The sequence below is a fragment of the Heptranchias perlo genome, unplaced genomic scaffold (genome assembly GCF_035084215.1).
Source record: "Heptranchias perlo isolate sHepPer1 unplaced genomic scaffold, sHepPer1.hap1 HAP1_SCAFFOLD_49, whole genome shotgun sequence".
Lineage (NCBI taxonomy): Eukaryota > Metazoa > Chordata > Chondrichthyes > Hexanchiformes > Hexanchidae > Heptranchias > Heptranchias perlo.
This window is the reverse complement of record NW_027139505.1, coordinates 5,045,763-5,071,576: the sequence shown is the minus strand read 5'-3', so window position 1 is coordinate 5,071,576 and position 25,814 is coordinate 5,045,763. Positions and strand designations below refer to the sequence as shown.

Genomic DNA, 25,814 nt, shown 5'->3' with positions numbered 1-25,814 from the left:
CCGACGCAGTTCTCACTGTGCAATATTTCGCTTTAAACGTCTGACAACATATAGCTACAAATCGGTCAAAGGTGAACGAGACTGTAAACAACACCGAAATACCCATGTTGTTACATTGCATGTGCACAATGAACTTACAAACGGCAGTGTAAGATAGGAATGAATGTGGAAAGAGTTTACTGAATATTTGATACACTAATACATTGAAGATGATGAACAGTAGATCTGCTGTTGCCATGGCCACCAAATAGACAGAGATACATTTGGAAAGGCCACAATTTCCTCTGGAGAGAATCACGATTGTCACTAGGTTCACTGTAAGAAATAGAGACACTCAGATAAATCTCACAGCATATTGTGAGGATATGTTCAGATGTGTTGCAAATTAGAGTTATGCAAAAGGATCTTTTTTATTATACAGGCAAGTTTTGACGACATTTTATTTTCAAAGAAAGAAAACATTAAACAATCAATATAGAGGGATTGAAATTCCGCCGTCCTTCCAGTTTGCTTCAGTGAGACGTTGTGAAATATTAAATGTAATTTCGCAACAATTACTAGAAAGTATCAATACAAATCAAACATTGAGCTGAGTAAAAATCTTTCCATTCTGGTTAAAACGCTGCCTTTTTTCTATTTATAATCGCCCCGAGGGAGCTGCTCGGTAACAGAGCGGGAGCTGGTGGAACCGCGAAGGTTCTTTGCAGCCGAGGGGACGGGAGCATCTCCCTGAGCGGCAATTATTTCTCCAAATATTTCTCAAACCCCCTTTTACGTGGAGGTGGCTGCAGTGCCAGGAATTATCAACTGAAAGTAGACAGGGAACAAGGGTACAAATCAGATGATATCCATGGAATCTAAGAAATACATTCTTCAGTGAACTAAGTAATGTTGGATGGGCCGGGGAATCAGCCTCATCCTCCCTCGGTATAGGGAGTAAAGTTGATCGCCCGGTGCCAACGAAGTTCACTGGGCGGGAGCAGGCCATTTTACTCACCCCATCCCATCTGTGCTGGATACTTTGATACAGAAAACACCAACTATCCGCAATGTCCTCATCTGTCTCCACAGACATTTAATTTCTTCTACTTCAAATATTCCTCCAATTTTCCCTTAACTATTCCCTGAGGCAAAACATTCCATTCTCCAGCAACTCTTTGCATAAAGAACTTTCTACTAACCGCTCTGTTCATTCCCTTGTGACCATTTTAAGTAGATCACCCTTTATTGGTTATGATCTGGAATGCACTGCCTGAGGGGGTGGTGGAGGATGATTCAATCGTGGCTTTAAAAAGGGAACTGGAAAAGTACTTAAAGGGAAAAATGCAGGCTACATGTACAGGGCGGGTGAGTGGGACTAGCTGGGTTGCTCTTTCAGAGAGGTGGCACAGACTCGACGGGCAGAATGGCCTCCGTCTGTGTTGTAACCATTCTATGATTATCGCAGGCTTCCCAACTAGATGGAATATTCTCTCCCTTTTCAGTTTGCCAAAACTGTTCATATTTTTTAAACCTCTATTAAATCTCCTGTTAGCTTTCACCGGTAACGGTCTTGGCTTAGTACACAGAGGAGACAGTCAATTCTCTCTTAATTCTCAATTCACTTTATTAACGTTATTCGATCATGTACATACCGCTTATATGTCTGGTTAGATATAGGCATGCAGTTTACAGCAGGTTATACAGTTTTATACTCAAACTAGGAATTAAACGCACACCCACTAGGTTTCTCTGACTAACACTCCCTGAGTAGTCACAGAATGGAAAGGATCTTATATTACCCGGAAAGGAGAGATAATGCAGCCCAGGCAATTCGTTCCTTCGCTCTCGACGTCGTCTCTACGTCCCTGACGTAGACTCTACGTCCCTGACGTAGGGTTCTACTTCAACGCTGGTTCGTCTCCGGAGTCTCCCACACAAACACACTGCCACCAAGCCTGCAATTCTTCAGTTTCAACTTCAAGCCTGTCTTTTTGAATGATGCTGTCTTCTCCGGTTGGCTTAAAATTGGTAGAGTGGTCAGTGCCATCCCCTGATTGGCTCTCTTCCAAGGGGCTTGGTAGCATCACCTCATTACTCCTTTTCTAAATAAGGACTGGTGTCTCATCAGAGCTCCTTTGTCGATCGAAGAAGCGGAACGTTTTTAAACCGGTTCTGGCCAGTTCAGACCAGTGACTGAACCCCAGGTCACTTCAGTTCAAAAGTTAGTGTCTTTGTTAGCAATTCGAATTAAACTCAGTAGTTTTCTACAGCCCCTGGCCAACACAATGCAAATCGTCCCAGTATTTTATCCCTCATCATAACTATAGTTCTGATCAATGGCACCATCCTGGTATATCTAAGCTGTCCGCTCCCTTCGGATTCAATGGCTATTCCACAATGAGTCGAAGAAAGCTGCACCTGGCCTCCCAACGCTGGGCTTCTCAGCGTTTTGTAAATATATATCTTCACTTGTTTATTCTTGAGATCCATGCCAATGTCTATCAAACATAAATTTATGTTGTTTTTTTCATGGCACTATTCACCTGCAAACACATTTTCCAGGAATTAAGTATTTGGATCCCTCGGGCTCAATGTTCATCCACACTCTTCAGCTCCTTTCCATTGAGAGTCTGCTCCCATTCCTTGTGGTTCCTCGCAGAATGAGGCGAGATTACTGATGAACAATTTGTAACTGATTCAAAGATGCTGTTATTTAGTTCAATTATCATTTCGAACAATATGCGACCACATGATAAGCCTTTAATTATCAATAAATGTTTCTGATCATCTGTAAATGTTCAGCCAAAGTTAGAATTCTTAAGTATCAGTTTGATTTTACCTGAACTTCCGGAAGTGTTCTTTGCAAATCACTTGCATCAAATGTCATAGTTAATAATTTTGTGAAAATTAATCCATTTTTACAATCCTTTACCATTTTATTTGAGAGACTGATTGAGACAGAATATCAATGATATTACTGATCATACTTTTCTCGACAGCACACAATAAGAGAAGACTTCAATTTTTTGATTAGTGAGAGACACCAGTCGGCGTACAATCGAGATTTTAAGTAAGTATCTGAGTCAAAAGATGTGAAACGTCACATTGATGAGCCAAATTCCGACTGTTTCCACCATTCGAACACTCACCACGTGACAAGAGTCCCACACGAATTTGTCAATGAGAAATATTATCCGACAGTGTGACCCACCCCTGCAATATTCACACCAATCTTCCAAGAAAGTTAGCAATAATAGCGATCGCAAGATTGTTTCAGCACCAAATGAAACTTTACTGAATTAAACTGGCGCGTCTGATCACAGTCCCTGCAGTGTAAGGCGGTTTACCTCTGTTGCCCATATGTTCCATTACCTGCAGTGTAAGGCGGTTTAACTCTGTTGCCCATATGTACCAGTCCCGGCTGTGTAAGGTGGTTTATATCTGTTGCCCATATGTCACAATCCCTGCAGTGTAAGGCGGTTTATCTCTGTTCTCCATATGTCCCAGTCCCTGCAGTGTAAGTCGGTTTACCTCTGATGTTCATAAGTCCCAGTGCCTGCAATGTAAGGCGGTTTAACTCTGATGCCCATATGATCCAGTCCCTGCAGTGTAAGGCGGTTTACCTCTGATGCCCATATGTCCCAGTCCCTGCAGTGTAAGACGGTTTACCTCTGTTGCCCATATGACCCTCTCCACTGCTGAATCTCATTGTTGTTATCGTTGATCCCTGAACTTGAAATGTGCTAAATTTCCAGGAATTGGCAATGTTTACTCAGAGAAAGAAGCGTGAAAAACGAAAGCAATGCAGACATCAAATCTTTGCTACAAAGTGGAAGAAATAGTAACATTCAAAAGGGAATTGGATAAATATTTAAAGGGGAAAAATACAGGGTTATGGGGAAAGAGCCGGGAAATGGGATGAATTGGATAGCACTGTCAAAGAGCCTGCACAGGCACGGTGGGCCGAATAGCCTCCTCCTGTGTTGTACCTATTATGATACGATGATAATATGAAATGTTTACACAAGAAATCCAACATTTTTCCAAAACCAGAAAGCTGCTTGTTCTACACTGGAACATGAGTTGAAATGGAACTTTAGTTGAAATAGGAAGCTCTCGTTTGCCTTCATTCTTTTTGTTCCCAATTTCCAACGAATCTCAGAATTCGTGTCCAGGGAGATTTCAGCACATTCATCAGCTCTTCTCTGAATTTCCTTTGGGTCGCTGCATAAATACACATGTTTTGACAGGAGCTCAAATACTTCAGCATTGCTCCGGTTTCGGTGGCGATATATCCAGGGTCTGTGCGGTCGCCTCGGTAATAAGTCGTATTTGTCAGTCTAGTAGTCACAAAACTCACGGCAGCTGTCAACCACAACAGTACAAAAGTCCCCGATATACTGAAGAGTAAAATGATGGATTTTCTTCGCTTCTCCATCTCTGGATCACTCTGATTCTCACTGCTATGACTCCGGAGTCCCCTGCGGGCTCTATTGGCCACTAAAATCCGTCCGACGGTTAAATAATTAAACAAGGCAATGGAAGTAAAAGGAAGCCAAACGACCCATGCGCTGTGAACCCAGACGTACGCTGCACCCGGAGGAGAGGAAAAAAAGCCACACTTGACCGGCAGCCCCACTGCACTTTGTTAATTATTTGCTGAGGTTCATATGCAAACAAAAATGGGATCCCCTCTAACAACACTAGAGCAGAGACCGTTGTTGTAACCGCGGCCGCAGTTCTCTCCGTGCAATAACGTGTTTTAAACTTCTGGCAGCAGAGAGCGACAAAACGGTCAAATGTGAAAGAGACGGTGAACCAAACAGACAAATCAAGGGTGACAACAGTCATGTATAAAATGAACTTACACACGGGAGTGTGGGAGAGGAATGAAAGTGGGAAGTGATAACTAAAAATATAATACACGATTATATTGATGATCATGACCAGTAGATCCGCTGTTGCCATGGCCACCATGTAGCCAGAGATACACTTGGAAAGTCCGCAATTTCCTCGGAAGAGAATCACAATTGTCACCAAGTTCGCTGTAAGAAAGAGAGAGAAGATAAATAATTCTCCAGTGTTTGATTGAAATATCTATGCAGGTATCTTTTGAAAGCAATTTAACATTCAGTGTGATTATCAAGACGGAGTAGTGTGAGAGTAGGATCAATATGTGAGTCACTTCCTGGGAAACCTACCCACACAGTGTAATGAGCTGCTGCAGCGCTAACTCTGCGCAGAGTGACAAGTGGTCCGGAAATCGACTGAAATCCTTTTGTTGGAACTTGAAATATAATTGTCACATCAGTAAAATCATCGGATTAAGGGGAACGCGGACCTGCTGTTCACCAGTTCGTTTCAGTAAATGCCGAGAGTGCAATGCTGACATCCGCGAAACACGTTACCTTGTCCAACAGTGAAACAGTTAACAGCGATTAACAACAAACAGTTCAAAATGGCTCACCTGGCACACCGATGGCTGCGAGAATCGGGTAGTAAATCTCTTTTATCAGCAGAATAGTTACTTGCCCCATTTTCTGTGAGAATGGATGAATTCTGCCTGAGCTGAAAGACACTGACTAGCGCACGGCTGAGGCGGGAGAAGGGATCCTTATATTTATACACGCATCAATCCTCCAGGGAGTCAATCAGGTTACATCATAATTAACATTAGTTACAGTCACGTAACAAATAGACTCAGGTAAGTTTTTTTTTTCTGATACGTCTTTGATATCTCTTCCCTAACTTCTTTTAAAACGCACGGAGGCAATCGATCCGGATCAGAGGTTTCATCCTGTCGAAGTTAGGTTACAAATTATCGCCCCTCTTTCTATCATAATAGCTTTATACCTTTCTTGATCATTTCTACTAATGCCATGCCCTCCATGTTAGTATCCCTGATAAACTCTGAGGCAAATCAATTGTTTAATACTTCTGCCATTTCGCTGTAATTAACTGTGAGATTATCGTGTTGATCCAAAGGTGGCCCTTTCCCTACTCTGATTTTCCTTTGTTATTTAATTGTCTGTAGAATACTTTACTATTCCTAGACGATGTGTGGAGACAGCTATCATTGATGTAGTTGCCCAGACCCGGCCTTTGACTCACTCCGAGTGCCCCAACTCTTCCAACTCTTCCAGTACAGGCGCTGAACATAATCCTTCAGTATTGGTGACTGTCTCATTCTTGCACCGTTGGATGTGACCATACTCCTCCGGTACTAATGGCAGCTTGGATTTAGACTAGATGCAACCGTGTCCCTTCGTTACTATTGGTACACTACACTTAGACCTGATATAACCGTGTTCTTTCGGTATTTGTGGTACCCTATACTTAGGCGAGAGATAACTGTGCTAGTGGTCCCTACACTGTCACTGGATGTGACCCATGATCTTGCGGTTCTAGTGGTCCCGACACTTACACTGGATGTGACCATAATCCTGCGGTTCTAGTGGTCCCTACACTTACACTGGATGTGAACATAATCCTGCGGTTCTAATGGTCCCGATACTGAAACTAGATGTGACCATGATCCTGCGGTTCTAGTGGTCCCTACACTTACGCTGGATGTGACCATAATCCTGCGGTTCTAATGGTCCCTACACTGAAACTAGATGTGACCATGATCCTCCGCTTCTCGTGAGGCCCTACACTTACACTAAGTGTGACCATGATCCTCCAATACTAGTGCTACTCTGCACTTACTCTACAGTGGACTGTGCACCTCCAGTACTAATGGAGCCCTACACTTGCAAATGAGTGGACCGTGCTCCTCCAGTAGTAGTGGGTCCTACACTTACATTGCAGGTAACCATGCTACCTTGGCACTGGATTCCCCTGCACTTCCTCTAGATATGAGTGTGCTCCTCTGGAACGAGTGGTACACTGCTCTTACACTGGAGGTGACCGTGCACCTCCTGTACTAGTGATACCCTTACAATTACATTAGATTTCACCATGCGTTTTTTGACAGAGTAAATAAGGAGAACTGTTTCCAAATGTATTGATCGTGATTTTTTGAGGCAGAAGGAAAGATTATTAAGAAATGTTTCTATGTTATGGTGCCGAACGGAGAGTGGGAATATAGAATCTTGATTTTAAAATATCGCCCCAGAATGAACTTGATCCTTGGACCCTCAGATTAAAAGTTTGACGCTCTATCCATTGACCTATCCGGCATCCAACAACAGTTAATCACACAGCGACCTTCACTGGCTGAAATGAAACATTACCACCCCACACTCCTCGCCATATTTTGCATTTCCATCTGGAGTAATCCCGCCTCTAAAGCGCATTTCTATCGCACACTCAGGCTGACTGTCTCTCACAGGCTTCACTTCAGATATACTCAACCTCCCACCAGCTACACGCTCGTTAACAGTGGCGTCAAACGTGACAAGTGATGTTCCCCAGGGATTTGTACTGGAGTCTCAACTTTTCTATCACATCAATTTCTGACTCGGATGAAGCAATAGAGAGTTATATATCCAAGTTTGAAGGTGAAACTAAGTCAGGAGGAACAGTATGCATTGCAAATGGAAGTGGGAAGTTACAAAGGTACAAAGACAGGTGAAGTGAGTGCGCAAAACGATGGCAAATGGAGTTCATTATGAGCAAGTGAGCAGTTATCCACTAAGGAAGTAATTAATATAACTCGGAACATTTTCTAAATGGTGAGAAGCCCGGAGCTGTAGAGGAGCAAAGAGATTTGGGAGTCCAAGTTCACAATCATTAAAAGCTGGTAGATCGAAACAAAAACAAATAAAATGGCGAACGGAATGTTACACGTTATCTCAAGGCGTTCAGAATATAAAGGAGAATAACTTCCATGCAAAGTTGCTAAGTGCATTGATCAATTTTTGTGAGGCAGATGGAAAGATCAGTGAGAAATGCTTCAACGTTAGTCTATTGTTGGAGATTGGGAATTGAGAATTTAGAATGAAAAGCAGCGTTTGAACAGGAATTTGAATCTTTGATCCAACTCAGTTGCCCCTGCTCTTGCTGAGCTGGATCAAACAGTGACCTTCAATGGCTGGCATGGAACATTACACCCTCCACATTTTGCATTTGATTCTGCATTAATCCCTACCTGTACAGAGCATTTCTCTCCCACATCCAAACTGACTGCCTTCCACTGGCTTCACTTCACAAATACTCTCCCTCCCACCAAATACACGCTCGTTAACAACGGACTCAAAAGTGACAAGTGATGTTCACCAGGGATCTGTACTGGGGACTCAACTTTTCACCATATTTATTATTGACTTGGATAAAGCAATAGGTAGTTATACTAAGATAGGAGGGACAGTATGTAGTGCAAATGAGAGCGGGAAGTTACAAAGGCACATTGGTAGATTAAGTGAGAAGGCAAAACTATGGCAAATAGAGTTCATTATGTGTACATGTGAAACAAGACAGATGAATCAGGGTATTTTCTGAATTGTGAGAAGTTTGGAACTGTAGAGGAGCAAAGAGATTGGGGATTCCAAGTTCACAAATCATCAAAATCGAACAGACAGGTAAACATAGCCATCAAACAGTCTAATGGAATATTGCTCTTTATCTCAAGGGGCTGGAATACAAAGCGGCGGAAGTAATTCTTCAGTCGTATTGAGCCTTGGTCAGACCCTCGGGAGCATTGCGTTCAGTTCTGGGCACCACAACTTAGGGAGGATACACTGGCCTTGGAGGGGGTGCCGCGCAGACTGATACTGTGGCTTAGCGGGTTAAATTATGAGGACAGATTGTAGAAACTAAGCTAGTATTCCCGTGAGTAGAGAAGATTGAGGAGTGATATGTTCGAGGTGTTTAAAATTTAAAAATTATTTGATAGGACAAATACGGAGAAATACTTTCCTCTGGTGAGGGAATAAATAACTGGGGAAGTAATATTATGAATTAGTCGGCCATTCAGTATCGTAATAATAGGATCATAGAATCACAGAATGATAAAGCTCAGAAGGAGGCCATTGTCTCTCGCCAACTCAGTTGTAATATCAAACTCCATGTGTAAACTTTGAACATGTAACAATTCTGCGAGTGCCGTTTACCCGAGAGTAGCGATTCTTGGCATCAGTATTAATTACATTTACCTTTTTTTCTTTATTATTTTGCATAGAAAGAGACAGATGGAGAAATTGATATGTTCCATATTTTTGATGTTACGAAAATAAATATTTTTTCTCAACCTTGTTCCACCTCATCGTAGTCCACAAACAATTGTGGTTTCCGAATTAATTGATGACTTCTAATCTATTGCTAATTCCCCAAATCATTAACTTTCTGAAATAATTGATAGTTTGTAATCGATTGATGTTTCTCCATCTATTAAAGATTCCCAATCTTTTTGCTTTTCAAAATCTTTTGATGTTTCCCAATCACTGAAGGTTCATATAAAGTGAGAGATCCCGAGCCCATGTGCATTGTGTTTACTGCAGCCCCTGTGCCTGGGGCTGCTCTCGGTCACATGATGAGTGGTGGATCTTTCAGTGCATTTCCCTGAATGCCAGAATGATTCAGACGTAGAGTTCCGCAACTGGAGTCAGTGTCTGTACTACTGGCCTCGCTGTTCTACAGGAGTGAATATCTGAGAGGGATGGACTGGCCCTGATTTGTGCTGGTATCTACACTGGAAACTGGAACGGGAAATGGCTGGGATTCCGGTTAATAATATTTTTAAGCTTATTGATTGGGAAAGTCTCCTGACGATCAGTAATAAAAGTAAATGTGGGAATGTTGGATTGAGGCTGCACAAACAGTCAGATGTCAATATGGAACCGACCCCTCCATTTATTTTAAATCTCTGATAATTTTGACGCAGATTCGGTAAATATTCGACAAGGAGGTGTGAAATCAAACAAGAAACTCATCGTTAATCGAAACTACGAGTAGTGCGGGTTGAAGCACACGTGTATTGGACCTTAACTCGAACGCCTTCACCACTCGTCCATCCTGGTGCAGAAATTGCAGCAAGGGAAGGGACACATGGGGTAAGTTGGCTCAGTTCCAATTACACTGTTTACTTTTCTATTGCAGAGAGTGGGAATGAGAAAGAGAGACAAGGAAAGTGGGACACGCACATAGAGATTCAGAAACAGCCATGAAGAGAAATAGAGGCCGGGAGAGAGAGGGAGAGAGAAAGAGCTAAATTAATAGACTGAGGGAGAGACTAAAAAAGAGTGAGGGAGACAGACAGAGATAGAGAGATAAAGAAAAAGAGAGAGGCAGAAAATAGAAGAAAACAAGAAAAGTGGAAAAAAACTCAGCTGAACCAATTGTGTTTGTTCACTCTTTCTGCGTCTTTCTCCATGAATCGTTGAAATGTTTTTTTTTTAATTAAACGCATTCACCAGGGCAAAGCAAACTACATTTTAAGGAAACAATTGAAAAATATCGATTTCAAACAAATTAATACTTCCACACCAGTAAATTCCCCGAGCAGACCGGTGAGCTGCTGTTATGGTTGATAAAGTGAAACGTCACTTCGCTCTGCCTTCGGCAACAGAAACTTCGGTTGAAAAAGACCCCAACAGCAGTATAACCGGTAAGACCCGCCAACAGTAATGTTCGAGTGTGTTCATCGCCAGTAATGTTCGAGCAGGACCACCACCATGAATGTTAGAGTAGAGTCATCACGAGTAACGTTAGCGTAGAGTCGCCACAAGTAATGATAGAGTCGGGTCATCACCAGTAATGTTAGAGTAGGGACAACACCATTAATGTTATAGGAGGGTCACCTCCAGTAATGTTAGACTAGAGTCGCCACAAGTAATGTTAGAGTCGGGTCATCACCAGTAATGTTAGAGCAGGGTCATCACCAGTAATGTTACAGTAGAGTCGCCACAAGTAATGTTAGAGTAGTCTCATCACCAGTAATGTTAGAGTAGAGTCACCACTAGTAATGTTCGACTGGAGTCACCAACAGTAATGTTAGAGCAGGGTCACCAAATGACAGAGCCGAGTCATCACCAGTGATCAACATACTACAAAACACTTTTAATTTTGTAATGGGTGCGTGAAGATTTTATTGAATTAATAGGAGACATCAAGAACCTAACTCAGTGTCCAGGAGGGATGTTCCCATCACGGTTCACGGGGCGTGCGCAGAGCAGATTCCCTCAGGGATTGCTTTCCGCTCATTCATGGTAATGGACGGAGTTTCGTGGACTGAGCTGTACAATTTCCCCACTGGTGTCCCGGGCGCACAGAAGCGGAAAATCGTGGCTTGTTTGTTAAGAGACTGTAACTAACGCCAATTATTGTGTAACCTGATTTTCTCACCGGACACCGATTGTTCTATAAAGGGGGAATATTTATGGATCTCAGATACACTCCAATCGGAACCGTGAAGCCGGACAGAAATCACCCATTATTCTAAAAAATGGAACGGACAACAATTCTACTGATAAACGAGATTTACGACCTTATACTCGCACCCTTTGGTGTTCCCGGTAAATTATTGTATCCTGTTGTTTAATAGCTGTTGACCATCTCACTGTTAATGATAACATAACGGATTCGCAAAACGTCCAACGGGATAAGTTGTTGAATATCAGCGGGAATCCGACAGTTCTCACGGCCGTGACGTGCTGTTTTGATTGTAGGTCGGCGCTCAACTTTCCTTCCGATTCTGAGGGTGCACGAGGCTGATTCCGCGGCCCAACGAACAGTACATAGATCACTAAAGGTTGTATTGCCTAGTGTCCATGGTAATCATTTCATTTGTACCGTTGTTCCCAGTCGAATTTAAGTTGACAATTCCTCGTCTGCCGCCACCTCCACCCAACAGAGGACTTTGAAAGATATTTGGAGAAATAATTGCATTTCAGTGAACTGTTCCACTCCCCTCAGCTGCAAAGAACCTTTGCGGTTCCACCATCGATTCATAGAATGTTTAGAGCACAGATGAAGGTGGGTCGGCCTGTCTAGGGCTTGCCAGTTCTCTGCAAGAGCAATGCAGTTAGTTCCACTCCCCCGCCCTTTCCCCATAGCCCTGCATTTTTTTCCCTTCAAGTACTTATCCAATTCCCTTTTGAAAGCCACGATTCAATCTGCCTCCACCACCTCCTTGAACAATGCATTACAGATCATAACCACTTGCTGCATTAAAAAAAACTTTTCCTCATATCCCCTTTGTTTCTTTAGCCAATCCTGCCACATCCAGTCGTGAATGGTGGTGGACAATTAAACAACTAACAGGAGGAGGAGGCTCTGCAAACATCCCCATTCTCAATGATGGCGGAGTCCAGCACGTGAGTGCAAAAGACAAGGCTGAAGCGTTTGCAACCATCTTCAGCCAGAAGTGCCGAGTGGATGATCCATCTCCGCCTCCTCCCGATATCCCCACCATCACGGAAGCCAGTCTTCGGCCAATTCGATTCACTCCACGTGATATCAAGAAACGGCTGAGTGCACTGGATACAGCAAAGGCTACGGGCCCCGACGACATCCCGGCTGTAGTGCTGTAGTCTTGTGGTCCAGAGCTAGCTGCGCCTCCAGCCAAGCTGTTCCAGTACAGCTACAACACTGGCATCTACCCGACAATGTGGAAAATTGCCCAGGTACGTCCTGTCCACAAAAAGCAGGACAAATCAAATCAGGCCAATTACCGCCCCCATCAGTCTACTCTCAATCATCAGCAAAGTGAAAGAAGGTGTCGTCGACAGCGCTATCAAGCGGCACTTACTCACCAATAACCTGCTTACGGATGCTCAGTTTGGGTTCCGCCAGGACCACTCGGTTCCAGACCACATTACAGCCTTGGTCCAAACATGGACAAAAGAGCTGAATTCCAGAGGTGAGGTGAGAGTGACTGCCCTGGACATCAAGGCAGCATTTGACCGAGTGTGGCACCAAGGAGCCCTAGTAAAATTGAAGTCAATGGGAATCAGGGGAAAACTCTCCAGTGGCTGGAGTCACACCGAGCACAAAGGAAGATGGTAGTGGTTGTTGGAGGCCAATCATCTCAGCCCCAGGGCATTGCTGCAGGAGTTCCTCAGGGCAGTGTCCTAGGCCCAACCATCTTCAGCTGCTTCATTACTGACCTTCCCTCCATCATAAGGTCAGAAACGGGGATGTTCGCTGATGACTGCACAGTGTTCAGTTCCATTCGCAACCCCTCAGATAATGAAGCAGTCCGAGCCTGCATGCAGCAAGACCTGGACAACATCCAGGCTTGGGCTCATAAGTGGCAAGTAACATTCTCGCCAGAGAAGTGCCAGGCAATGACCATCTCCAACACGAGAGAGTCTAACCAACTCCCCTTGACATTCAACGGCAGTACCATCTCCGAATCCCCCACCATCAACATCCTGTGGGTCACCATTGACCAGAAACTGAACTGGACCAGCCATATAAATACTGTGGCTACGAGAGCAGGTCAGAGGCTGGGTATTCTGCGGCGAGTGCCTCACCTCCTGACTCTCCAAAACCTTTCCACCATCTACAAGGCACAAGTCAGGAGCGTGATGGAATACTCTCCACTTGCCTGGATGAGTGCAGCTCCAACAACACTCAAGAAGCTCGACACCATCCAAGATAAAGCAGCCCGCTTGATTGGCACCCCATCAACCACCCTCAACATTCACTCCCTTCACCACCGGCGCACTGTGGCTGCAGTGTGCACCATCCACAGGATGCACTGCAGCAACTCGCAAAGGCTTCTTCGACAGCACCTCCCAAACCCGCGACCTCTACCACCTAGAAGGACAAGAGCAGCAGGCGCATGGGAACAACACGACCTGCACGTTCCCCTCCAAGTCACACACCATCCCGACTTGGAAATATATCGCCGTTCCTTCATTGTCGCTGGGTCAAAATCCTGGAACTCCCTTCCTAACAGCACTGTGGGAGAACCGTCACCACACGGACTGCAGCGGTTCAAGAAGGCGGCTCACCACCACCTTCTCGAGGGCAATTAGGGATGGGCAATAAATGCCGTCCTTGCCAGCGACGCCCAAATCCCGTGACAGAATAAAAAAAAAAATCAGTTGCAATCTGTGCGCTTTGGTTCTCGACCCTTCCGCCAATGGCAAGAGTTTCTCTCCATCTACCATGTCGAGACCCCTCATGATTTCGAACACCTCTATCACATCTCCTCTCAACCTCTGCTCTTCGGAAAACAGCCCCAGCATCTCCAGTCTATCCACGTACCTGAAGTTCCTCATCCCTGGTACCATTCTACTAAATCTCCTCTGTACCCTCTCTAAGGCCTTCAATTCCGCCCTAAAGTGTGAAGCCCAGAACTGGACACAATGCTTCAGTTGTGGCTGAACCAGTGCTTTATAAATTTTCGTCATAAGTTACTTGCTTTTGTGATCAATGCCTCTATTTATAAAGCCCAGGATCCAACATGTGTATTTTAACAGCCTTCTCAACGTCTCCAGCAACCGTCAAAACTTCGTGTATGTGCACCCCCAGGTCTCTCTGTTCGTCCACCATGTTTCAAATTGCACAATTTAGTTTATTATGCCTCTCCCCATTCTTCCCACTGAAACGTATCTGTTCACATGTCTCTGCGTTCAATTTCATCTGCCAAGTGTCCGCCCATTCTGCCAGTCTGTCTTTGTCCTTTTGAAGTCTATCACTATAGTCCTCCCTGTCCCGGATTATCGTTTCTAAAAGCTTCGCCACCACCGAGGTTAAACTGATTGGCCAGTACTTGCTGGGCTTATCCTTGGACACTTTTTTGAACATTGACAATTCTCCCGTCCTTTGATACCGACACCAGTTGCCGCTTTGTTACCGAGCAGATCCCTCCGGCGATTATAAATAGTAAAATGTCACAATTTAGACCTGAATTGAAGTTTTTGTCTCAGCTGAATGTTTTATTGAATTCATATCTTACCAGTAATTGGTGTGAAATTATTTTTAATGCTGCTGACATCTGATGCAGGACCCGAGACACCGCTCGCCAAAGAATCAGAAGGAACTAAATGTAAATTTCAATCTGTTGTCCCATGACGCCGCAGCAGTAACTTGTAAAATTGGGTCGGTGCATCTGATGGGTACAAGCCTCATGGCGAGATGGTTTCAGCGCTCAATACTTCAATGAAATGTGTGTTTGGATATATGGATGGAAATTTATTTATTGACATCCGAAAATCAAAAAGTTCTCGAACCATCCAAGGTTTCCCTTTAAGGTGCTTTTATCTGCATCTGTACCGTCCCTGCGAGATTTTGCAGGTTAGCCTGGACCGCACAGTTATCTTACGAGTGGCAACTCAATCTAGCGTTAGTGGCGATAGAGATGGAAATGAACGGGAGAGATGTATGAGGGACGGCTGTTTTACACTCTGGCCCAAAGTCCAAATACCCCCGTTGACACATCAACTCCTGGGTGTCGGTAGTAGTGGGATCGCTTGACATTACCATTCCCCAGACTGAATCCGAGCGACGCTCCTTCCGCTGCCTTGACAACGTTTGACTTAAGGATGTTGGAAGAAGGGAGGATTGAGTGTTCAATGTTTTCTTTCGTTGAAGGAAATAGCGTCATCGCTTGCCTAAATTAAACAAGAATCCCCGATCATCAATCTCAGTAGGAAAACATCGGTACATTTCCCCACAATATGCTCTGTGATTTATCTGAGTATCCCCGTTACTTACCTCTTGTCCCTCTTTCTTACAGCGAACCTGGTGACAATTGTGATTCTCTTCAGAGGTAATTGCGGACTTTCCAATTGTATCTCTATCTATATGGTTGCCATGGCAACAACAGATCTGCTGGTCATCATCTTCAATGTGACAAAGTAAGAAATGTTCAGTAATCTCTTTCCACTTTCATTCCTGTCCTACACTGCCGTTTGTAAGTTCATGATGTACATTCGTTGCACCAAACTGGATAGGTCGGTGTGGTTTACAGTCTCGTTCACATTTGACCGATTTGTATCCATATGTTGTCAGAAGTTTAAAACAAAATATTGCACAGTGAGAACTGCGGCTGCGGTTATAATAACGGTCACTCTGCTGATCTATTCAGAAAATATACCCTATTGGTTTGCATTTGAACATAAACAAATAATTAATGATGTTCAGTGCGGTTTCCGCCCCTGGTTGGCCTTTTTTACATCGCCTGCAGGTGTTGTGTACACATGGTTCGAAAGTATTTTAATTACATGGATTCCATTTGCTTCAATATTACTTTTTATTTGTTTGACAGCAGATGCATTTTCGTGGCCAGCAAGAGCCCGCAGGGGCCTCCGGAGTCACAGCGGTGAGAATCAGAGCGATCCAGAGATGAGGAACCGAAGGAAATCTATTATTTAACTGTTTACTGTATCTGGATGTTTTATAATGTTGTGGCTGACAGCTGCCCTGAGTAATTTAGCTGCCGGTCTGACCGTGTATCACCAACCCGATTATGCAGCTCCTGCATTTATCGCCACTGAAATTGGAAATATGCTTATGTATTTCAGTACATGTACAAACACGTGTATTTATGCAGTTACCCAAACGAAATTCAGGGACGAGCTGAAGAAGGTGGTGAAATCTCCTTGGACATTTATTCTGATTTTGGTGAAAGAAATGAAAAGTCAAACCAAAGCTTCCTGTCCTAACTGGAGCTCAATTACAGTCCGGTTTCCATTTTAAAATGGCCGTCTTTCTGTTACGATGAAAATGGATTGTTGTTGTGGAAACGAACAGTGATCAGAAAAAAAATCTTCCATTGTGTGCCCCGTGTTTGATGTCCGCTGCTTTCCCAAGGTGAGCAGCATCATTTCCTGATAAAACAGAGCACTTCCCGCTCAAGATTCAAAGAACAGACATGATTGAGATAAAGCAGTGGAGTCGAACCTGTGGCGTCAGCGTTACCTGTTTAATTAATAGATAACGTTTTCTTTAGCGCAGAAACAATGAAGGGTGTTATCATCTTGGTTATTTGTAATTATTCTGCAACCTTGCTTTGAATGTTGGAGGCGCTGGTCTCCACATCAGACACCGATCCTCATTGTCTCCTGGCCAAAAAGAACGGGGCCCTGTCTCCTTCTCAGTGACTAATGATGGAGACAGTAGGAACTTGACTTTTTAATGTCACGTTAGGCATCTCTGTTAATTAGAATTTATTAAAATATCAGTTGATCATCAAAATGTTGGAATGTTTTAACAGGGAAACAGATCACTCGACCCAACCCGTCGTTGCTGGCGTTTACCCTTCTTCCGAGAAAATAGATCCAATCACTTTATCCGCCCTGTATCAAAACCTCTTCAAACTATTTTTATTCATCCATCTTGAATATTGACATCATTTCTGAATCTGTAATTTCCACATCTTCACAACTCTACGTGTAGAGAGAATTCTCCCACCAGAGGTTTCTCCCATCCTCAGTTCTCAATCTCTTACATTTATTCCAGTATCTTTGGCTGTTACGTTTTGATTCCTCAACTAATGTTTGCATTCTGCATCTATCTATCCGGCCCCGTCCCTTCTTATCTTAAATCACCTGGACGCAACTTGCCATAAGATATCAATCTAGTATCAACACACAATCTAATGAAAGTAAGGAAAGTGTAGTTAAGATAGTCAATTGATATCTTTCTCTTGATAATGTTTGTGTCCTTGCTTATAATGAACAATGATAAGAATGTACTTATCGCTGTGTTCACAGAAATGACGTGTTGAGCGTGAAGGAACCAGCATGTGATATGCATTGATGCATTTAAAGGGAAGCTCGATAAACACATGAGGGAGGAAATAATATAAGTTTCAGCTGAAAGGGTTCGATGAAGAGGGGTTGAAAGAGGTTCGTGTGAACCATAAAGACCATGTGCCGGTTGAGCTGAATGACCTATTTCTGTGCTGCATATTCCATATAATTCGATGTAATTCTGTGATGAAGCTGCACTGAAGAACGGATCCAAGACATGGTCAGTCACGCTGACAACACCACTGCATAAAATGGTTAATGTGGCACTGCATAATATGTAAAACCAATGAGTGGTGATCTGTGCAATAGAATAGACCGAGACAGATACATAATGCTGATGAGATATTGTTCAGAGTTGGCCTTAAATACTCTAACGCCAACAAAGGGGGCACTGCAAGGAAATGGTAAATCGCAATGTTCTGAAGAGTGCTAATGTGATACTGTATTGGTTTCTCATTATATTGTGGTAATGTTAACCTTTAGCCTTTGCCGATTAAGCAGGGAAGTATACATCAATGTAAAGTTCCACTGGACTATTTGGCCAGGGCTGACCCTGCAGCAATGGTCAGTTTCAGTTTGACATAATAGGAAACTTAATTGAAGATGGACCATTACATACTGATTCATACATTTCAGAGAAATTTAATAATTTGTGAACAGTGTGGGAAACCATGTAGGACTTCAAAGGAAAACATCTGGGCATAAATATCTAATTAAATTGGCACGAGTGATAAAGAAACAAGAATGGACTTATTATTAGAGGTAGAATTGCATGTTCATGGATCAAGAGTGAAACAATCGATGAGATAATGAATTAATGGAATTACACTTGTCAGCCAAATAGAAAATGAGCTCGGTTTATAAAGTAACCTATCGTTATAGATAAAGGATAAGTCAATTCCGTTTTCATTATGTGGAGTTCCATTTTAACTTCGATACAATTGTGATCCATAATTGTGTCTAAGAGTAAGAAAAATGTATAAAAACTGCCTGTTTGTAATGTGTATTCGGATTTGTAAATTGCTGAGATACTGAGCTCAGAACTGTAAAACGGTTGAATCCCCAACTAACCATCATCAGGTGTGGTCGGAAGTACAACTTTTTAAGTGTATGTATGAGTGCTATTGTATGTACTGTGTGCTTAATAAACTTATGACACCTCACTTCAATGTTCAAGAACATTATTGAAAATCTTTCGCTAACGATAGCCTGAGTACTTGAAATGTGAATGGCCTTCATTTATTAATTGTGATGAAGTGCCCGCTTGAGTTTCTCTATTTCTCTGTTTCTAATTGAACAATTACTGTGTTTCTCTGACATTTCTGTCTCCTCTATTTCGAATTAAACAGTTATAGTCTTCCCGTGTCGTCAACTTCTAAATAAATGTCTGTTGTGTTCCGCTTGTCCCCATTACTAATTAAAGAATTCTTTTAGACTCCTTATTTTCCCTGGTCTCAATCTTTAATTAAACAGTTACTGTGTTCCCCCGATGTTCCACTTTATTCAATTTTTAATTGAACAGTTACGGTGTTCCCCCATCTTCCCTCATTTTCTAAATAAACAGTTGCCATCGTCACTTTAATTCCGTTGACCTCTATTACCGATTTAATCGTTACTGAGTTCCCCTAAATTCCTTTGTTGTGCATTTCTAATTTAACAGGTACTCTATTCCCCTAAATTCCACTGTACATTATTTCTAATTAATCAGTTACTGTGTTCCCCTAACTTCCCCTGTTCTCTATTTCTAACTGAACCGTTACTTTACCACCTAAATTCCCATTTAATATTCAGCAGCTCGTGTCCCCCTAAATTACTCTGCCCTCTATTTCCAATCAAGCAGTTACTGTGTTCCTCTAAATTCCACTATGCTCTAATTTTAACTAAATAGATTGGGAAAGGAGCCTGTTCCATAGATCGACCACTCGCTCACTGAAATATTGTTTCTGCCGATTAGTTCAAGCGCAGATCGTGTTCTCTGGTTCTACTGTTCTGGAAAAGGGGAAACAGCTTGTCATTTTTTACCTTATCTCGTGGAGTAACCGTAATGTCTCGCATACACTCAAGTCCTGGATATTCCTGGGGCCTCTGAATGTTTGCCACGTAAAGGGGAATTAAATCGCTGATGCGAATGTCAGCTACAATTCAACAATTTCAGTGGTTTAGATAATATTTTAATTCGGAATCTCTCAGCCGCTATCTTTGCCCTGAGTATAATAAAAAAGCAGACTTGTCCTGTTATTGAAATCTCACAGTGGAAATCTCACTTACGAACACACTCTACTTCATTTAAAGTCGCTAAAAATAAATTCCGTGTGGCCTGCAGGATCCCATTAGATTTGATGTTTGTTGAATAACTTGCTTGCGGCCCAGTCTAAAATGCTACTTGAATATTGGCCTTGATTTGAAACGGTCTGGAACACATTGGGGAGCAAAACATTGCTTCGGTTGTGCAGAGCCTCTGTCAAACCACATCAGGAATACTTCATTCGGTTTTGGGAACTGGACATCAGGAAGGATATATTGGTCTTGGAGGGGGTGCAGCGCAATCATCGCCTTAAATATTCCAAACTGACAGGGGCCCGATCAGGGGTTGAACCCACGCTCTTTATTCTGAGGAATTACCGCTGGGCCACTGCTCTGCCTTCACGGGCCCTTATTGACTCCGGACATGTTAATATCTGATTTGACCTTCCCCAACACTGAGCGAGAGTCGTGACGGGTCGTCGGTGCTTATCAGCCGTCTCCTTAAATGTATCTTTGCTAATCGACTCAACTACTCCGTGTGGCAGCAAGTTCCACATTCTAGCTTCTGAAGAAGTTTCTCCTGAACGAGCAATTGGAATTATTAGTGACTATCTTATGGTTATGATTCCTAGTTTTGGATGTGCCCTCAATCGCAAACATTTTCTCGATGTCTACCCGCTCAAACCCATTCATAATTGTACTCAGTTGTTCAAATCTCACGACAAAAAGTCATAATGAGAATAAAACCGGGCGGACCAGCCGGCATCGGACCACTCGGCACCGGACACGACAAAGGCAAACCAAGCCCAGTCGACGCGGCGACCATCCTCACCAACAACAGGTGATTTGTGCAAAATTGGGAGAGTTTGTCTCACACACTCTTCAAGCAACATCCTGACATTGCGATACTCACGAAATCATACCTTGCAGCCAACGTCCCAGACTCTTCCATCACCATCGGGGGGTATGTCCTGTCCCACCGGCAGGACAGACCCACCAGAGGTGGCGGTACTGTGATGTACAATCAGGAGGGAGCGGCCCTGGGAGTCCTCAACATTGACTCCGGACCCTATGAAATCTCATGGCATCTGGTCAAACATGGGCAAGGAAACCTCTGGCTGATTACCATCTACCGCACTCCCATAGCTGATGAATCATTCCTCCTCCATGTTGAGCACCAGTTGGAGGACTCATTGAGGGTAGCAAGGGCACAGAATACATTCTGGGTGGGGGACGTCAATGTAGCGCCACTACTGACCGAGCATGCCGAGTCCTGAAGGATATAACTGCCAGACTGGGCCTTGCGGCAGGTGGTGAGCGAACCAACACGAGGGAAAAAACTACTTGACCTCATCCTCACCAATCTACCTGTCCCAGATGCATCTCTCCATGACAGTATTGGTAGGAGTGACTACTGTCTTTGTGGACATGGAGTCACGTCTTCACACTGAGGATACCGTCCATCGTGTTGTATGGCTTAACACAGTGCGAAATGTAATAGATTCAGAACAGATCTAGCAGCTCAAAACTGGGCAGCCATGAGGCGCTGTGGGCCATCAGCAGCACCAGAATTGTATTCCAGCAAAATCTGTCAAATCATGGCCTCACTCTAGATTACCAACAAGCCACGGGATCAAATCTGGTTCAACAAGGAGTGTATTAGAGCATGCCAGGAGCAGCACCAGGCTTACCTAACATGGAGGTGCAAAACTGGTGAAGCGACAACACAGGGCTCTCTGCATGCTAAAGAGCGGAAGCAACATGCTATGGAGAGAGACAAGCGATTCGACAACCAACGGATCAGTTCAAAGCTCTGCAGGCCTGCCGCATCCATTCGTTAATGGTGATGGACAAGTCAACAACTAACGGGAGGAGGAGGCTCTGTAAAGATCCCCATCCTCAATGATGGCAGAGTCCAGCACGGGCGTACAAAAGACAAGGGTGAAGCGTTTGCAACCACCTTCAGCCAGAAGTGCTGAGTGGATGGTCCTTCTCGGCCTCCTCCCGATATCCCCACCATCAAAGAAGACAGCCTTCAGCCAATTCGATTTGCTCCACGTGATATCAAGAAACGGCTGAGTGCACTGGACACAGCAAAGGCTATGCGCCCCGACAACATCCCGGCTGTCGTGCTGAAATCTTGTGCTCCAGAACTAGACGCACCTCAATCCGACCTGTTCCAGTACAGCGACAACACTGGCATCTATCCGACAATGTGGAAAATTGCCCATGTATGTCCTGTCCACAAAAAGCAGGGCAAATCAAATCAAGCCAATTACCGCCTCATCAGTCCACTCTCAATCATCAGCAAAGTGATAGAAGTTGTCCTCCACAGAGCTATGAAGCGCCACTTACTTACCAATAACCCGCTCACCGATGGTCAGTTTGGGTTCCGATAGGACCACTCGGAACCAGACCTCATTGCAGCCTTGGTCCAAACATGGACGAAAGAGCTGAATTCGATCGGTGTGGTGAGAGTGACTGCCCTTGATATCAAGGCAGCAATTGACCGAGTGTGGCACCAAGGAGCCCTGGTAAAACTGAAGTCAATGGGAATTAGGGGGAAAACACTCCAGCGGCGGGAGTCACACGTAACACAAAGGAAGATGGTAGTGGTTGTTGGAGGTCAATCATCTCAGCCTCAGGACATTGCTGCAGGAGTTCCTCAGGGCAGTGTCATTGGCCATACCATCTTCAGCTGCTTCATCAATGACCTTCCCTCCAAAATAAGGGCAGAAATGTGGATGTTCGCTGATGATTGCACAGTATTCAGTTCCATTTGCAACCCCTCAGATAATGAAGCTGTCCGTCCCCGCATGTAGCAAGACCTGGACAACATCCAGGTTTGGGCTGATAAGTGGCAAGTAACATTCGCGCCAGACACGTGCTAGGCATTGACCATCTCCAACAACAGGGACTCTAACCACCTCCACTTGACATTCAACGGCATTACCATCGCCGAATCCCCCACCATTAATATCCTGTGTGTTACCATTGACGAGAAACTGAACTGGACCAGCCATATAAATACTGTGGCTACAAGATCAGGTCAGAGGCTGGGTATTCTGCGGCGAGTGACTTACCTCCTGACTCCCCAAAGCCTTTCCACCATCTACATGGCACAAGGAAGGAGTGTGATGGAATATTCTCCACTTGCCTGGATGTGTGCAGCTCCAACAACACTCAAGAAGCTTGACACCATCCAGGACACCACCCAAGCAGCCCGTTTGATTGGCACCCCATCCACCACCCGAAACATTTACTCCCTTCACCACCGGCTCACTGTGGCTGCAGTGTGTACCATCCACAGGATGCAATGCAGCAACTCGCCAAGGCTTCTTCGGCAGCACCTCTCAAACCCGCGACCTCTAAAACCTGGAAGGACAAGGGCAGCAAGCACATGGGAACAACACCACCTGCACATTCCCCTCCAAGTCACACTCCATCCCGACTTGGAAATATATCGCCGTTCCATCATCGTCGCTGGGCCAAAATCCTGGAACTCCCTTCCTAACAGCACTGTGGGAGAACCTTCACCACACGGACTGCGGAGGTTCAAGAAGGCGGCTGACCACCACCTTCTCAAGGGTAATTAGGGATGGGCAATAATTGCTCACTCCGCCAGCGACGCCCACATCCCATGAACGAATGCAAAAGACTTCACAGTGAATGCATCATACTCGTGAATCTGCGTTTCAATGAACTCCTGTAATGCGGTGCCAAAAATTTCATTCCTGTACGCTGTGCCTTCTCTATTTCCCAAATTGCTGGAATTGTCTCCTCAGAAAATTTTGAGACTGTGCTCCCCATGTTCAATTCCAAATCATTTCGATGCACCGAAAGCAAAAACGGACCCAGTACTGCCGCCTGGAGTATAACATTTCCAACCCTTCTCCAAACCAAGCAATCCCCATTTGCGATAACTCCTTGTTTCCCCTGCGGCGACCAACTGTCTCACCGTCAGAAAACGCTCACAAAACGAGCGATAGTGAATCAGCAGCCCGCTTCGGTCTCCATCCGATTTACTTTACCACTGACGTCAATTTTGAACTCAGGAGTCATACTGGAAGTCGGTCCACGAAACGACAGGTGGGCTGGTCTGTAGTTACGTGACTTATCCCTCTGGGCCTTCTCGCACAAAGGCTACACTTCAGGCCCTCATGTCATTATATTTAATTTCCATTCTCGCACTCGGTCAAACTCAGTCCAATTCCCAATTCCTAACTCTCTCAATGCCATTCATATTCTTTCACCCTTTGAATCTCACTTCCGTTCACATTCTCTCAAGCTCTAAACATCGCTCCCATTCCCTCACTCTACAAATCTGACTCCTATTCCCTCACTTTGTAAATCGCACTCCGTTTTCCTCACTCTGCAAATCTCACTCCTATTCCCTCACTCTGTAAATCTCAATCCCATTCACATTCTCTCACTCTGTAAATCTCACTCCCATTATCTCACTCGGGAAATCTCACTCCCATTCCTTCACTGTAAATTTCACTCCGATCCTTCCTCTTTCTGCTGCCCTGCTGTCCCTGTCCCAGAGGGAGCCAGTGCAGTGTCAGCCAAAATAATCCTTAAAGGTGGAGTAAACCAGTGAGCTTGGGTTTCAAATGTATATTATAGATACATATATAAAACATGATGTATATATATATATATATATATATATATGGATCTAAAGCATTATAGATATTTTAAATATGTTTGAAAGAGAAAGGTGTCACCCAAACAGAGCTCTGAGAGATAGATCTGAAAAAGTCACGCTGAAAGCAACATCTCAAAGTTGAATCGGTGCCAACTCAGGCTGATTGAAACCTGAGATTCAAATGACTCAGCAACACGGAAATAAACCTGTCAGTTGCTGCCTTTCACATACGCGGGGAGGGACTGGATTGTGCGCTGTAAATATGTGTAGAAAATACATCTCAACACTGTCCCCAAAACGCTTACCGTGCTTTGAGTCCGTGTAGAGCAAGTGACCTTCCCTGAGGACCTTCTCATTAATGGAGAGGCTCACACTTTCCAAGGGGTTCGAAGAGGATCGCAGCCTGAGGCTTCCTGACATTGTCCGTGCTTGGAGCACCACAGAATCGTTCAGTCTGACCTGAGACAGGCAGGATCATAGCTGGCCAGACCAAAATACTGGCACGTTCGGTAAAGCAGGTGGAGCTTTAAATCCATGTGTCAGTGACAGAGCATGTGTGCGAGCCGGCTCATATCATCTGTTTAATCCCTCAGGGCCCCTGTCCAACAGGACCATGAATCCCCGCGCTCCATTCCAGCAGCTGACTGGGTTCGACACGCTTTGTGTTCTGTTTAATTGAAGCAGGTGAAACGAAACCTGTTGTTCAGTTCTCAATATTCTGTTTAATGCTTGTTGTAACCAAACATTTATTAACCCCTTATTGTCATGTCGAATTCAGTAACTAGGTATATTTGAAGTCTTTGTTAATTTATCGGTGTTTAATTTAAAAGATAAAGTGAAATCCAGGATTAACTCTTCAATGCCCAGGCTCACAGTGACTAGAACAAACATCGTATTAATCCTTAATGTAGCACAGTCCTCTGTCCAAAACAGTAACTAGTTATTATCAAACTATAATCAAAATTATGGCTAATCCTTAGAGGTGCAGGTTTATTCATTAACTAGTTGTAATCAAACCTGTTGTTAGCCGTTTACTGCAACGTCCTGTGCAATAACTAGTGATCCTATGGCTAACGTTCCAGCTCTCCTTTGTGTGCTGCGAGTTCTGGTGATGCCCGAGTTTACTCAGGTAAATGAGGATGAGGCAGGACATTCGGTCCATCGAGCTTATCAATTCACTGGGATCCACAATTCCATCACCACCTCTGACTGCTCCTTTAATGATTCGACATTCTCCCCTCCACCCCCAACCCAAAATATCACTTCAGGTATCAGTCAACTCAAGTGTGAAGAAG

The 25,814-nt window shown here is 44.0% G+C and overlaps 1 pseudogene; it reads right to left on the bottom strand.

Moving 5' to 3' along the window:
- Nucleotides 1-4,108: 4,108 nt before the first annotated feature.
- Nucleotides 4,109-5,519, bottom strand: LOC137313886 (probable G-protein coupled receptor 139; annotated as a pseudogene).
- Nucleotides 5,520-25,814: the final 20,295 nt, after the last annotated feature.